The sequence below is a fragment of the Pan troglodytes genome, chromosome 9 (assembly GCF_028858775.2).
Source record: "Pan troglodytes isolate AG18354 chromosome 9, NHGRI_mPanTro3-v2.0_pri, whole genome shotgun sequence".
Taxonomy (NCBI): domain Eukaryota; kingdom Metazoa; phylum Chordata; class Mammalia; order Primates; family Hominidae; genus Pan; species Pan troglodytes.
Window position 1 is genome coordinate 58,078,938 of NC_072407.2, and position 15,602 is coordinate 58,094,539.

Sequence of the window (15,602 nt, forward strand, 5' to 3'; positions counted from 1 at the left end):
ATATGATGTTCTTAGATACGTTATTTCTGAAAAAAGTGATTTACTACCTTACAGATTACCCATCTCTTACAGTGCAATTGATTATTCAAATTATTTAATCAATAGACTATCAGTTGACACATTCACACCAGCACAACCTTTTGAAATAGATCTAAATGACATGTAACTAAAAATTCTAAAACCTAAAGCTTTTATATCATCTGTTGCAGTATTTGTAAATTATTTTAAAATACTTTTCTAGGTATTCTGTAATTTTATGTGTATTTTCAAAGCAAAACTGATTCAAACTCATTAAATGTGTGCAGATTCAGGATGGTTCCCTAAAATTGTAATCAGGAAAACCATATTCCTGAGTGACTTTAACAAAACTTCTGCTTACTGTGTCTTGTGGAACAACCACCCCTTTACTTTTTCTTGTTTTGAATGGAAGAAGTTGATTTTTATTCATGAAAATTATAGCCTGCTGATTAGCAAACGAAATGGAATTAAGTATTACTCTACCTTTCTTAATGCATGCCCTATTTTATTCTAAAAAATTATCTGAGTATTCAGGCAATGGGATATTAAGGTAACAGAGTCCTAAAATGAAGTCACACATATCTGGTAACTTATATTCCAACAAACAGGCCATTATAATTCAATGGAGAAAAATAATAATGGGAAAACTGGATATTCGTGTGGAACAAAAGAGCCATAAGTTTTATTTCCCATCATACAAAGCTACTAACTTGAATTAAATGAAATATATCATAAATCTAAATGTAAATGTTATAAGTACCTTTTAGCATAAAACATAGGGAGAATCTTTTCAAAGTTTTGGTGGAACTTTTTTGGATAGAATGTTAAAAGAATGGATCATCAGAAAATGGATAAAATGAATTTTATTAACAATAAAACCTTATGTTAAAAGTTTTTTTTTATGGCAAAAGACACATTAAGAAAGTGAAAATGTAAGCTGCAGATTGTAAATAAATATTTGTAATATTTAGGTCTGACAAATGATTTGTTTGTGGAACATATAAAGAACTATTGTACTCAAAACAAGAAGACAAACCATCTAGTTAAAAATGGATGAAATATTTTAGGACACACTTGACAAAAGAAGATACACAAATCATTCATAAACACCTGAAAAGATATTGAGTATCACTAATCATCAATGAAAGTTATATTAAAACCACAGTGACTGAGGAGGCTGAGGTGGTAAGATTGCTTGAACCCAGGAGTTCGGGGTTACAGTGAGCTATGATAATGCCACTGCAGTCTGGCCTGGGAGACTCTGCCTCAACACACACACAGACACACACACACACACACAGACACACACACACACACATACACACACAGAGTGATGTATAATTGAACACCCATTAGAATGGCTAAAATAAATTTAACTGAAATGCCAAGTGTCAGTGAAAAAATGAATCAACTGTAATGCTAACACATTTCAGGTGGAGGTAAAAGTTAAGTCTTTGAAAACAATTTAGCAATATCTTATGAAATTACACAAAGACTTCCCATTTAACTCAACAATTCCTTTCCTGGGTATTTACCCATTAGAAGTGAAATCACATATTTTAATTTAGGAGAAAATTTTTCTCTCTGGGATGTGTAATATTATAGGGAAGGGAAAAGAGTAGGGGATATTTTTGAGGATTTTGTGACCATGTTCCTTTCAAAAGTGATTTTCCTAGAAGCGATGGGTTTTCTTCCATGATGGACTTTTGCTATAGACTTACTCAGGGTAAACAGAGGGAAGCGGGAAAAATCTTGTCCAACACAGAGAAACTGATTTTATGAATACACACGCACATACACACATGAGTATATGTACAAGTGGAATCATATGTATAACTGTATATGTATTGTTTATGGTATCATATACATATGCTAGGTAATCTCAACACATCTTCACCTGCATTACGTCTCCGATGACCTTCTATAATATCCACATTACCAAGTGTGATGGTTAATACCGAGTGTCAACTTGACTGGATTGAAGGATGAAAATGTAGCTCCTGGGTGTGTCTATGAGGGTGTTACCAAAGGAGATTAACATTTGAGTCTGGGAAAGGCAGGCCCACCCTTAATCTGGGTCAGCACCGTCTAATCAGCTGCCAAAGAGGCTGGGATATAAAGCAGGCAGAAAAATGTGAAAAGACTGTAGACTGGCTTAGACTCTAGCCTGTATCTTTCTCCTGTGCTGGGTGCTTCCTGCCCTGGAACATCAGATTCCAATTTCTTCAGATTTGGGACTCAGACTGGCTTCTTTGCTTCTCAGCTTGCAGATGGTCTATTGTGGGAGCTTGTGATCGTGTGAATTAATACTACCTAATAAACTCCTCTTTATACACACACACGCACACACACACACATCTTATTAGTTCTGTCTTGCTAGAGAATCCTAACTAATACACCAATCCTTTAAGAATGAGACTGATGGGCCCGTGCGGTGGCTCACACCTCTAATCCCAGCACCTTGGGAGGCCAAGGTGGGCGGATCGCCTGAGGTCAGGAGTTCAAGATGAGTCTGGCTAACATGGTGAAACCCCGTCTCTACAAAAAATACAAAAATTAGCTGGTCATGCTGGTGGATGCCTATAATCCCAGCTACTTGGGAGGCTGAGGCAGGAGAATCCCTTGAATCTGGGAGGTGGAGGTTGCAGTGAGCCAAGATAGTGCCACTGCACTCCAGCCTGGAAGACAGAGCAAGACTGTCTCAAAAAGAAAAAAAAAAGAATGAGACAGATGAAATATAATTGTCCTGTTGCAATAATTCAGGGTAGGGTTAATTCGTTGATAAATGAGTGTTTTTCACATTGATATGGGAAGATCCCATTGCATTCCTCATTGATCCTGAGAAAAGACAGTCTCTGTAAACATGAGTTGAAGTTTGGTGAGGAAAAGAAAATAATGATGCTTGGTTTTTAAATAGAAGGACTTTAGGACAATAGTTCATTATAAATGTCTTGGAGGGACTGCTGAAATAAAAGGGGGAAGACAGGTCTTCTGTGGAGTAGTAAAGAAGCCAGTAAAATACTCAGGCTAAAGAAACAAAAGTTGTCATAACATGCAGCCACCCCATAATTTACTTATACCTCTTGAGGATGGGCATCCTGGAGTTTTGATTGAGGTCTGACAGGTGTGTGGAATTCCTGGATAATATGGTAATTCTTTTCTTTTTTTTTCTTGAGGAACCTCCTTACATTTTCCATAATGGCTGTACTGATTTATATGTCCACTAACAGTGTATCAGAGTTCCCGTAAATGACACATAATCTCACTAGTAAGTGGAATTTAAAAATGTCAAACCCATGGAAGCAAAAAATTGAATAGTGAGAGATGGGGAAAGGGTAGATGGTTAAAGGAGGGAATATTGTTTCAAGTAGACAGTAGGAATAAGTTTTAGTGATCTATTGTAGAGCACAATGATCATAGTTAATAATAATGTATTATATATTTCAAAATTGCTGAAGGAGTAGATTTTAAATGTTTCAGTTAATTATAATGTATTGTAGCTAATAATTATTAATTTGAATAACAATTCTATTAGGTAGGTACAAAAGTAATTGTGATTTTTGCCTTTGAAAGTAATGTAATTAATAATAATGTATTGTATATTCAAAATTGCTGAAGGAGTAGATTTTAAATGTTCACTACAGAAAACTGATAAGTTTGTGATGTGAACATATGCGAATCAGCTTTATTTAATCATTCCATAATGTAAACATGTATCAAAACATCACATTCTACCCCATATATCTGTTTATAGAATTATTATTTCTCAATTAAAAATATAAATTGCAAAATAGATATTATTAGTATGTATTAATTATCTAGGAATAGATAATTAAAATTTCAAAGAGCAAAGAGATCTTCCTTGGTGATCTGGTAGTCACTAGCTGTTTTCTACACTGCACATATTTTATGATTCTTTGAACAGATTAAATTTCAGGTTTGGGCCTTGCAAAGGGCTGCTACTGGAGAAACAACAAATCCAGCAGTGCTTCGTGGACACACAGGAATTTACAGATAAACGGAAAAGTAACCAAAACATAGTTTGTTTTTTCTGCTAGTTCCTGAAGGCATAAACTTAGGTTATTTGAGATCTTTCTATGTTTTTAAACATAGCATTTATTACTATAAACTTTCCTCTTAGAACTGCTTTTGATGGATCCTATATATTTTGATAAGTTGTTTCTATTTTTGTTTGCCGCAAGATATTTTTAAATCTCTCTTTCTTTCGATTTCTTCTTTGATACATTGATTGTTGAGGAGCATCTTGTTTAGTTTCCACATATTTTTGATTTTTAAACTTTTCTTTTTTTATTGATTTTAATTGATCAATAAATGATTACCATTATTGTTTCTTACCATTGTGGTTGGAAAACTACTTGATATGATTAAAATCTTAAAGCAATCTAGGAAATGAAGGAAAAGATAAACATCTGAAAATAAAATCAATTAGAACTTCTGAAACTGAAAAACTCACTTAAGTAATTTCAAAACACAATTGAAATATTTATCAATAGACTGGACCAAGCAGAAGAAATAACTTTAGAGCTAGAAGGCTGGTCTTTTGAACTAATGCAGTCAGGTAAAAATAAAGAAAAAGAATTTACAAAAATGAACAAAGTCCTTGAAAAATACGGGATTATGAAAAGCTACAAAGCCTATGAATTATTGGCATGCCTGAGAGAGAAAAAGGAAAAGCAAACAACCTAGAAAACGTACTTCAGGAAATAAAGAACATTTCCCTAATCTTGCTAGAGAAATAGACGTGCCAAATTCTCAGCAGCAACCTTGCAAGCCAGAAGAATCTGGGAGCCTATTTTCAGCATTCTTAAAGAAGAGAAATTACAACCAAAAATTTCATATATCTTTAAACTAGGATTCATAAGTGAAGGAGAAATAAAAACTTTTCCAGACTAGCGAGCACTAAGGAAATGTGTTATCTCTAAATTAGCTTATAAGAGGTCCTTAAGGGAGTTCTAAACATTGAAACAAAAGAATAATATCTGCTACCACAAAAATATCCTTAAGTACACAGCCCACAAACCCAATAAAGCAACCACGCAATAGAAACTGCAAAGCAATCAACTAGCAACTTCATGGTAGGATCCAAACCTCACTTACCAACATTAACCTTGAATGTAAACATTCCACCTATAGGCCACTGAGTGATAAATTGGATAAAACAAATAAGACCCATGTGACTATCAAATTGCTGTCCTCAAGAGACCATTCTCACATGGAACATAGATTCAAAGTAAAGGGTTAGAGAAAGATCTATCACATAAACAAAAAATAATAGAGAGCAGGGATCACTATTCTTACAACAAAGAAAACAGACTTTAAACTTACAACAGTAAAAAAGGATAAAGAATGACATTACATAATGATAAAGGATTCAATTCAAAAATAAAACTTAACTATCATAAATATATATGCACTCAATATTTGAGCCCCCATATTATAAAACATGCATTTCTAGACCTACAAAAAATGTAGACGGCCATGCAATAATAATGGGGGATTTCAACACCTCATTGACAATGTTATACAGATTATCAAGGCAGAAAACTAACAAAGAAATTCTGGATTTATTTGACACTTGAGCAATTGGACATAATAGACATCTACAAAATACTACACCCATCAACCATGGAATATACATTTTTCTCATTTGTACACAGAACGTGTCCAAGGCTGTCCACATGCTTGAACATAAAGCAAGTCTCAATACTTTTTTTAAACAATGAAAAGCATGTCAACCATACCTTTGAACCACAGTGGAATAAACATATAAATCAATACCAAGAAGATCTTTCTAAACAACACAATTACATGGAAATTAAATAACTTGCTTCTAAATGACTTTTGGGTAAACAATTAAATTAAGGCAGAAGTAAAAAAAAATTCTTTGAAATAAATGAAAACAGAGACACATACGGCAAAATCTCTAGGATGCAGCAAAAGCTGTGTTAAGAGGAAAGTTTAGTGTGCTAAAGTTAGAAAGATTTCAAATTCATGACCTAACATCACACCCACAGGAACCAGAAAAAGAACAAATTAATCCCAGAGCTGGCAGAAGAAAAGAAATAACTGAAATCAGAGCAGAACTGAATGAAACTGAGACTTAAAAACACGTGTAAAGAATCAAAGAAACCAAAATAGAGTTCTTTGAAAGAATAAACCAGATAAATAGACTGCAAGCTAGATTAACAAAGAAAAAAGAGAAGATCCAAATAAGCACAATCAGAAATAACAAAATGACAACCAATCCCACAAAAATACAAAAGTTCTTCAAAGACTATTATCAACACCTTTTTGAAAACAAAATAGACAATTCAGAGAAAATGGGTAGAATCCTGGAAATGCACAACCTCCCAAGATTGAATCAGGAAGAAATCAAAACCCTGAATTGCCTAATATCAAGTTCTGAAATTAACCAGTAACAAAAAACCTACCAACCAAAAAATGTCCCAGATCAGATGGATTCACAGCCAAATTCTACCAGACATACAAAGAAGAGCTGTTACCAAGTCTACTGAAACTATTCAGGAAAATGGCAGAGCGGGGGCTCCTCTTTACCCATTCTATATAACTAGTGTCACTCTGATACCAGTAAGTGGTGAGCAAACATTGAAAAAATAAAATTATAGGCCAATATTCCTGATGAACATAGATGCAAAAATCCTCAGCAAAATATTAGCAATCCAAATACAGCAGCACATACAAAATTAATTCAGCACCATGAAGTAGGCTTTTTTCCTGGGATGCAAGTTTGGATCAACATATACAAATCAAAAGTATGATTCACCACATAAACAGAATTGAAAACAAAACCATATGGTCATCTCAATAGATGGAGAAAAACCTTTTGATAAAATCCAACATCCCTTCATGATAAAAGCACTCAACAAACTATGTATCAAAGGAATACATCTTGAGATAATAACATCCACTGATGAAAAACCCAGAGCCAACATCATATTGAACAGGCAAAAGCTGGAAGAATTGCAAGAAGACAAGACCATTCAGTCTAATCACTCCTATTCAACATAGCATTGAAAGTCCTAGCCTGAGAAAGCAAACAAGAGGAAAAAAAAATAAAAGGCATCAAGATAGGAAAAGAAGTCAAACTATCTCTCTTTGATGATAATATGACTCCATACACAGAAAACCCTGAAGAATCCACCAATAGGCTCCCGGAACTTGTCAACAATTTCAGTAAAGTTTCAGGATACAAAATCAATGTACAAAACTCATTAACATTTCTATATACCAACAACATTCAAACTGGGAGGCAAATCAAGGATGCAGTTCCATTTACAATAGTCACAAAAAAAGTACCTTGGAATACATCTAACCAAGGAGGTGAAATCTCTCTACGAGAACTACAAAACACTGCTGAAAGAAATCATAGATGACAAAAACAAATGGAAAAACATTCCATGTTCATAGATTGGAATAATCAGTGTAATTAAAATGACCGTAAAGCCCAAAGCAATGTATAAATTAAATGCTATTCCTATCAAACTACCAACATCATTTTTCACAGAATTAACTGTTCTAAAATTCATGTGTAATGAAAAAGGAGCCCAAATAGCCAAAGCAATTATAAGCAAAAAGAACAAATCCAGAGTCCTTACATTATCTTACTTCAAACTATATTACATGGCCACAGTAACCAAAACAGCATGGTACTTATAAAAAAAAAAAAGCAGGCATGTAGACCAATAGAACAGAATAGAGAACCCAAAAATAAAGCTCCACACCTACAGCCTTTTGATCTTTAATAAAGTCTACAAAAATAAGCACTGAGCAAAAGACACCCTATTCAATAAATGGTACTGGAATACCCGGCTAGCCAAATGCAGATGCTTATCTTTTACTATACACAAAAATTAACTTGAGATGTGTTAAAGATTTAAATGTAAGATCCCAACCTCTAAGAATCCTGGAAGAAAACCTTCTAGGTTTTTGATGCAGATACCTGGAAATCTGGAATAAAACCAAGCCATCTACAACAAAGTTTCTATATCCCATGGATAAATAGCTTCTGTTGTGTTAGTGGTCCCAGGTGGAGACTCTGACAAATTTAGCCAGGTTTTCACAAGTCCAGAGAAAGCCTAAGTGGATATAATTACAGGATATTTAGGTGTAGTGGAAGCAATTGATTGGTTGACCCCCAATAGTTTTAGACAGTTAAATGTGCTTCTAAAATACATATGTTATTTTTAAGAAGGTATGGACAAAAATGATATTTCAAGACTTGATTTTATTATTATAAGCTTGGAAAAGTAGCATGCTCATATTTGGAAGAAAGCATAAATTACTTTCCATGAAGTAAATCAATTGTTCCAAGGACAACAGTGATTATTTTATGATAAATGAAAAAGCCAGAATGCACATTCTATTGTTCATACATCTCAAAAAACACAAGATACATACAAAAAGAAATAAAGATTAAACATTAATAGCAGCTATTAATTGTTGCGTTCTCACTGAGTTATCATTTCCTTTGTGTTATATTATCGATGCCATGTTTTCTAGGTGAATGTGTATATTTTCTCTCATGAAAAGTTCTAAAATAAATTAATGAAATAGGTTTGATGAGATACTGTCTTCAGTGGTTTAAAAGAAATTACATTATTGCAAAATGCCACACAGGGAGGTATTTAATCTAATTTCTGAGTTTGCGTTTTAAAAATAAATAGTTCAGTAAAAGTTCTCTAGGGTCTAAAACCCCAAGGTCATGAAGGCCTACATAAATCCTAGATTTTATTTCTAGGAAGAAGAATCAGCTTCAAAACCTCCCTCTCTCTCTCCCTTTTCTCCTCCTTTCCTCGATTTTTTTCTGTGTATTAAAAAAGAAATATATTCTCAGAATACTAATTTAAATTTATTGTGGACTCCTGCTATATTTATCAACTTCTTAATAATTTAAGTGATACTTGAATTCTGAGTGGAAACTTCCTTGGAGATTAGGATCTTCAGGTGAATTGGCTTCAGGTCAGTGATATACCTCGTGTTATCTTTCACTCATATGGGGCACCCTGAAATCCTGAAATCTTTGAATAGGAAACTCTGCATTAGTCTAAGTGCCAAATAAACTGAGTCTGTCTTCCCAAGGGCTCGGTTTGTTGAGTTCTGATCTCTTCTTCCTTCTCTGGGGCATACATTCTCATTTTTGCTTTCAGGGTATCTACCATGTACCTAACAAAGTACAGTCACACTGAAAATTGTAAAAAGATATTATAAAATATGAAAACCTCTCAAATTGTGGTAGAAAGAGTAATAAGCATAAAATAATAGTAAACAGAATATATCACATTTGATTTCCTGATAATAATGCCTGTAGGTATACCAAGATGTGGAAGATATTGTTAGAGTCAAATGGAACATTACTTTGTGATACTGACTTTCATCTAATGATTTATAAATTGCAAATTCTGCATCAGTGGACTAGAAAAAGAGAATGTTCCAGGTAAAAGAAAAGAAAAATAGAATAAGCCAAGGAATAAATAAGCGTGTATTTTTCATTATAAACTGAGAATACTGGCATGATTAAAGAAGGTTGAATACAAGGGAACAGCCAGGGTAAGGCTTTAGGTAAAATCAAGCAGTCAAATTTAAATTTGATAAATTAGGTTATAGACAGCAATTGAAGTTTTTGAAACTGAGATTGTCATAATAACCACAAGACCCAGGAATGAAACAATTTATAAGCTCGCAGTGGAGGGTACCATGATCTACCAGAGAATTGATTGCAGTTTGGTAAATGTTCCACAGGCACAAACCTCAGATGAGAAACAGAGGACCAGAAAGCATCAGATAATTGTGAAAAAACAAAGGGAAAGACAGCAGATTTACAGAAGGAGAGTTATGAATGAATTAGGACGAAGAGGGAGAGGCCAAAGGAAATCCAGGAAGAAGAGCTGAACTAAATTTTGACGCCCTAAATTGTATTTACATGTCTAGTGTTGCTTACTTCAGCCTTTGATCTGTTTCTCAGATGTTTTATAATGACATAAGGATTGACAAATAATACCAACTTGTCATACAACTAAATAATTAAAAGGAGTGATGATGGGGAAGCCTACATTTTCTGGACTTTATTATTGTCAGACCTTGAATTGAGTTCATTAGCATCATTTCCTCGTTTAATACTTACACGTGTATAAAATCTGTGTTATCTGGTCATTGTTATTCTCATTTTACTGCTAAGGAAGCTGAAGCTCAGAAAATTTGAATAATCTATGAAAGATCACAGAGCAAACGACAAAGTCTGAAGTTGAAATTAAGTCTGTGTTGTCAAAGCCCATGCTTTTTTCTCTATGCTGATCCTTCATGAGCTGTTTGTCACTCTCCTGTTCTTTTCCTCATGATGAACGTGCATCTTTTCGTGTGTGTCAGAAACTGAATTTATCTATGAAAGAGATAATAGTATCTTCCTACTTTGAGGTGGTCAGATGAAACTAAAATGGTATCTCCCCTTATAGAATTTATACAAATAATTTTGTGTTAACATGAACACTTTGGAGATGTGTTTGTTACTGGCTCAACTGATTTTTAAAATCTTCATTAAATTAAAGCGATTTTTGTGATTATGAACTACTTTTAATTCCAGATGTCTGTGCTTTCTCAAAATAATATTTCCAAATATAACAAAGATTGCATGACTCAAAACAAGATAATCGCATATGTACCTTTAAGGTTCAAATGACCCTTATTTTATCAAAAGCCTCTTCAATATCTAGAGTGGCAATGTTCTTGTCACCAGAAATTTTGAGAGTGAGTATGTAACCACTGGTGATTTTTACCACATTTCTCTATCTTACTCTAAATAACAAGAAAGGCTTCGACAAAACACATTTTATGTTACTCTTGAATTCAGAGATTCAATGAGTATTTAATAATATATATATTAGTAAAGCTACCAGATTAAAAAATAATAAAAAAATTAAAACATAATGAACAAGGGATCTAGATGAATATTAAGAGCATCTGTAACACTAAGTGATAAAGCACTTATGAAGGAAAGAAAATAAAAAAAGTTAAGGAATGTGTCAAAAATTTACCTTTATCATTTTACTAGGTTGCTACATTATTTTAGAAAACTAATGCAATTATTGTTGCATAAAGATGGAATCAACAGAAAGGTTGAAGATACGCAAAATTATGTTTCCTTCAACATCCAAATATATTTTAAAACTAGAAAATTACCGTGGTTACTCATAAAAGCTGTCATTCCTATAATCCTCAGACTGAGCATCTGCCATGTAGCTATGACAATATTGTCTCCTCCAGTGCTTCACCTTTACAGATCCTTTGTCATTTTTACTGCTAAATTTATATGAATTGTTAAATTAGTGCTGTTGAGAGATGGGTGAATCATTTGAGGTCAGGAGTTTGAGACCATCTTGGCCAACATGGTGAAAGCCCGCCTCTACTCAAAATACAAAAATTAGTGGGGCGTGGTGGCAGGCACCTGTAGTCCCAGCTACTCAGGAAGCTGAGGCAGGAGAATCGCTTGAACCCAGGAGGCGGAGGTTGCAGTGAGCAGAGATCACACCACTGCACTCCATCCTGGATGACACAGTGAGACTCCATCTCAAAAAAAAAAAAATGCTATTGAAAAGCACAGACCTTCAGAATGCTGGAACTGTGAAAAACACATTTTTAAGAATACTATAAGAGATTTTTCTATCTAAGAGAAAACTACAGTAATACCCCCTTATCTGTGTTTCTTCTTTCCATGTTTCAGTTGTGGTCAACTGCCATGTGAAAACCTTAAATGGAAAATTCTAGAAATAAAAAATTCATAAGTTTTAAATTGTGTGCTCTTCTGAGTAGCAGGATGAATTCTTACACTATTCCATTCCATCCTGCCTGAACATGAATCATCCCTTTGTCCAGAATTCCCATGCTACAGATGCTACCCTCTTTCTTAGGAGCTGTCCCTTTCATCATTTATAACAAAGAAGAAGAAGAAAAAAAGTAGATCAACTGTTGCAGCATCGTCACAATGCTTGTGTTCAAATGACCCTTATTTTATTAAATCATGTCTCCAAAGTGCAAAAGTAATTATATTAGCATATTGTGGTAATTATTTTCTTTTATTTGTTTATTGTTAATCTTGTACTGTGTCTAATTTTCAAATTAAACTTTTTCATGGGTATGTATGTATAGGGAAAAAGCATAGTATATATGGCAGTCGGTACTATTCGTGGCTTCAGGCATTTACTAGGAGTCTTGAAATGTATCACTTGTGACTAAGGAGGGATTACTGCACTGTACTGCAGCTTCTGCCATTCAGGGTCAACTTCAAAATCCAGCTCATCACTAACAAGCTGTCTAACCACATACAAGCTCCTAATTCATATATGCTTCAGTTTCCTTGTACAAAAAAAAAATGGGGCTACTCATTTTAAAATTCATTATGTTATTTAAAAATCTAAATTAATATTTTAATGTTTCAGCACAAAGTCTGACACATGGGTAAATGTTACACGTGTAGGAGATGATTATCACTTTTATTATTATCATTTCAGATTTTCTCTAACAACAACCATGTCATTAGCTGAAGGAAATCAGAGTTCTGGAGCCGTATTTACCCTCTTGGGCTTCTCAGAATATGCAGACCTCCAGGTTCCTCTGTTCCTGGTCTTCCTGACCATCTACACAATCACTGTATTGGGAAACCTGGGCATGATCATGATCATCAGGATCAACCCCAAACTCCACACCCCCATGTACTTTTTCCTCAGCCACTTGTCCTTTGTTGATTTCTGTTATTCCACCACAGTTACACCCAAACTGCTGGAGAACTTGGTTGTGGAAGACAGAACCATCTCCTTCACAGGATGCATCATGCAATTCTTCCTGGCGTGTATATGTGCAGTGGCAGAAACATTCATGCTGGCAGTGATGGCCTATGATTGATACGTGGCAGTGTGTAACCCTTTGCTCTACACAGTTGTCAGGTCCCAGAAACTCTGTGCATCATTAGTGGCAGGGCCCTACACATGGGGTATAATCTCTTCTCTGACACTCACCTATTTCCTCTTGTCATTATCCTTCTGTGGGTCTAACATCATCAATAATTTTGTCTGTGAGGACTCTGTCATCATCTCTGTCTCCTGCTCTGACCCCTACATCAGCCAAATGCTTTGTTTTGTCATTGCAATATTCAATGAGGTGAGCAGCTTGGGAGTCATCCTCACTACCTATATTTTCATCTTTATTGCTGTCATAAAAATGCCTTCTGCTGTTGGGCACCAAAAAGCTTTCTCTACCTGTGCTTCCCACCTGACTGCCATCACTATTTTCCATGGGACTGTCCTGTTCCTTTATTGTGTACCCAACTCCAAAAACTCATGGCTCATAGTCAAAGTAGGTTCTGTGTTTTATACAGTCATCATCCCCACGTTGAACCCTTTAATCTACAGCCTCAGGAACAAAGATGTGAAAGAGAGTGTTCGAAAGTTAATGAATCACTCAATACAATTTTGTTAAAGACTTATGTTCCCAAAATGAATTCAATGTATTATATTGAGGTTTGCTCGATGCTTTTAGTAAAGAATAATTTGCATTATTTAGTCAATTCGCCAGATTTTTAAATCTATTTTAAGAAGCCAGTTACGTGATCATTTGATTTTTATTCACTTCTGTTTTTAGCTAAATAGTTGTGAACCATATGGGCTATAACAAGTGCTGTGAGTTGAATGTTGTCTCCCAAGCTATTTAAGTTCACCCAGAACCTCAGAAGTAATCTTTTTTGGAAATAGGATCATTGTTAATATAATGAGGCTAAGCGGATTAAAGTGGGAACTAAATCCAAGAACATCCAATGAGGGTGTTCTTATAAGAGATAATAAAGGACAACAGGAAGACACACAGGGAAGAAAGTCATGTGCAGACAGAGGGAAATGGTGTTTTGCTGCCACAAGCCGTGGAGCAAGGAAGGTTTCTCCTCCACTGCCTTCAGAGGCAGCAGAGTCCTGCCAGCACCTTGATTCAGACTTCTGGTCTTGAGAACCATGAGAAAATAAATTTTAGTTGTTTTAAGCTGCCAATTTTTTGATAATGTTTTTTGTGGTAGCCTTAAGAAATTTATATAACAAGTAGATATTAGATCATAAAACCTAAATTTCTTGTTTTATCTTTTGGCATGGTAAATAAATTTTCAAAAAACAATTCTTCAATTCCAGTTTAGCAATGAGAATGTCAGGGTTACAGGGGAGATCTAAAAAGCTGAATAGGAGTGTGCATTTGTAAGAATAAGTAATGACAAGCTGGGACACGGTCTCTAAGATCCTACTGAATTCCTGTTCTTTTCTCCCTCACATCCTCCAGTGCTTTTGTAGGCAGTGATATTAAATATGATGACTCTGAATATCAAGTAAAAATCTTGATTTTATGTGAAGTTCCTGAAAGATGACCAAGAGGATAAAAATTTTAAACATTGTTAATCTCACAAATTTATGTGCTAAACTTCATTCTTTAAATTCTATTTACTAAGAGTTGATATCATGATAAATTTCAGAAATAAGTAATATAATCTCTGTTTTGCTTTTTAAGACAAAATGTTATCTCTGTTTATCTCTTGCTAATCACGGTTTGTGTTACATAAGTTTGCCCAGGACAAGGACTGTGTCAGCCTGGTATTGTTCCTTCATATCACCTTAGTGATTAAATATTGTTAACCCAGAGTTACCACGTTCACATCAAATAAAGCTTTCAACTCCACCTTATACTATAAAATATACCACCAAACCTTCTCCTGTATATGTGAGTGAATAGACAACTATAAAACATAAAATAAACCTTTTTTATTTTTAATTTTTCTTAGCTGAGCACCATGGATCAGAGATAACTTTACTATAATTCTGAGCAATTACTAATATATTGTATTACACATTTTCCAGATAATGTGACCCAAAGTTTGTTAACCCTGGGAAATAAAATGAAAACTTTCAGTTTTAATTTCACCTTGGATTGGGTGGTTTTCTTGGTGTGTGTATACGATGTTGTGTTATTAAAGGATGCAAAATAGTACTCTCTCTCTTTCAACACACATATGACAAATTAAGCATTATCAATAATTATCCTTCAGAGTAAATGTGTTTCTTACGTACTTGCTGCTATATTGTCTTGTATATGGAGACAGGATAAATTGTCTTTGATCCTGAGTTTGTGAATAGAAGAAAAAAGAAGGAGACAAAGAACAATACAAAAAACTGAGTAAAAAGTGAATGTTATTTATGTACTTTTAATTCATTATGATATCTTGCTACATCACCAGAATTTCCATCATATCAAGGGTAATCAAAGTTAGTGATTTTCAGACCTTCATATACATGCAAATCACCTGGGAGGGTTGTTTGTAAAATGTCCATTCTGGTACAGGAGATTCTGCATTTCTAGCAAACTTTCAAGTGATCCTGGTGTTACTGGCCCTTAGATCCTCTCTGAATATCAAGGATATAAGCAAACATATATAGATATAGATATAGATATAGATATAGATATAGATATAGATATATAATTTTCAGTAATTTTTTGTGGTGGCCTTAAGAAATTTATATAACAAG

The 15,602-nt window shown here is 34.3% G+C and overlaps 1 pseudogene; it reads left to right on the forward strand.

Moving 5' to 3' along the window:
- Positions 1 to 12,579: 12,579 nt before the first annotated feature.
- Positions 12,580 to 13,524, forward strand: LOC100614820 (olfactory receptor 5D13-like; annotated as a pseudogene).
- The last annotated feature ends 2,078 nt before the right edge of the window (positions 13,525 to 15,602 follow it).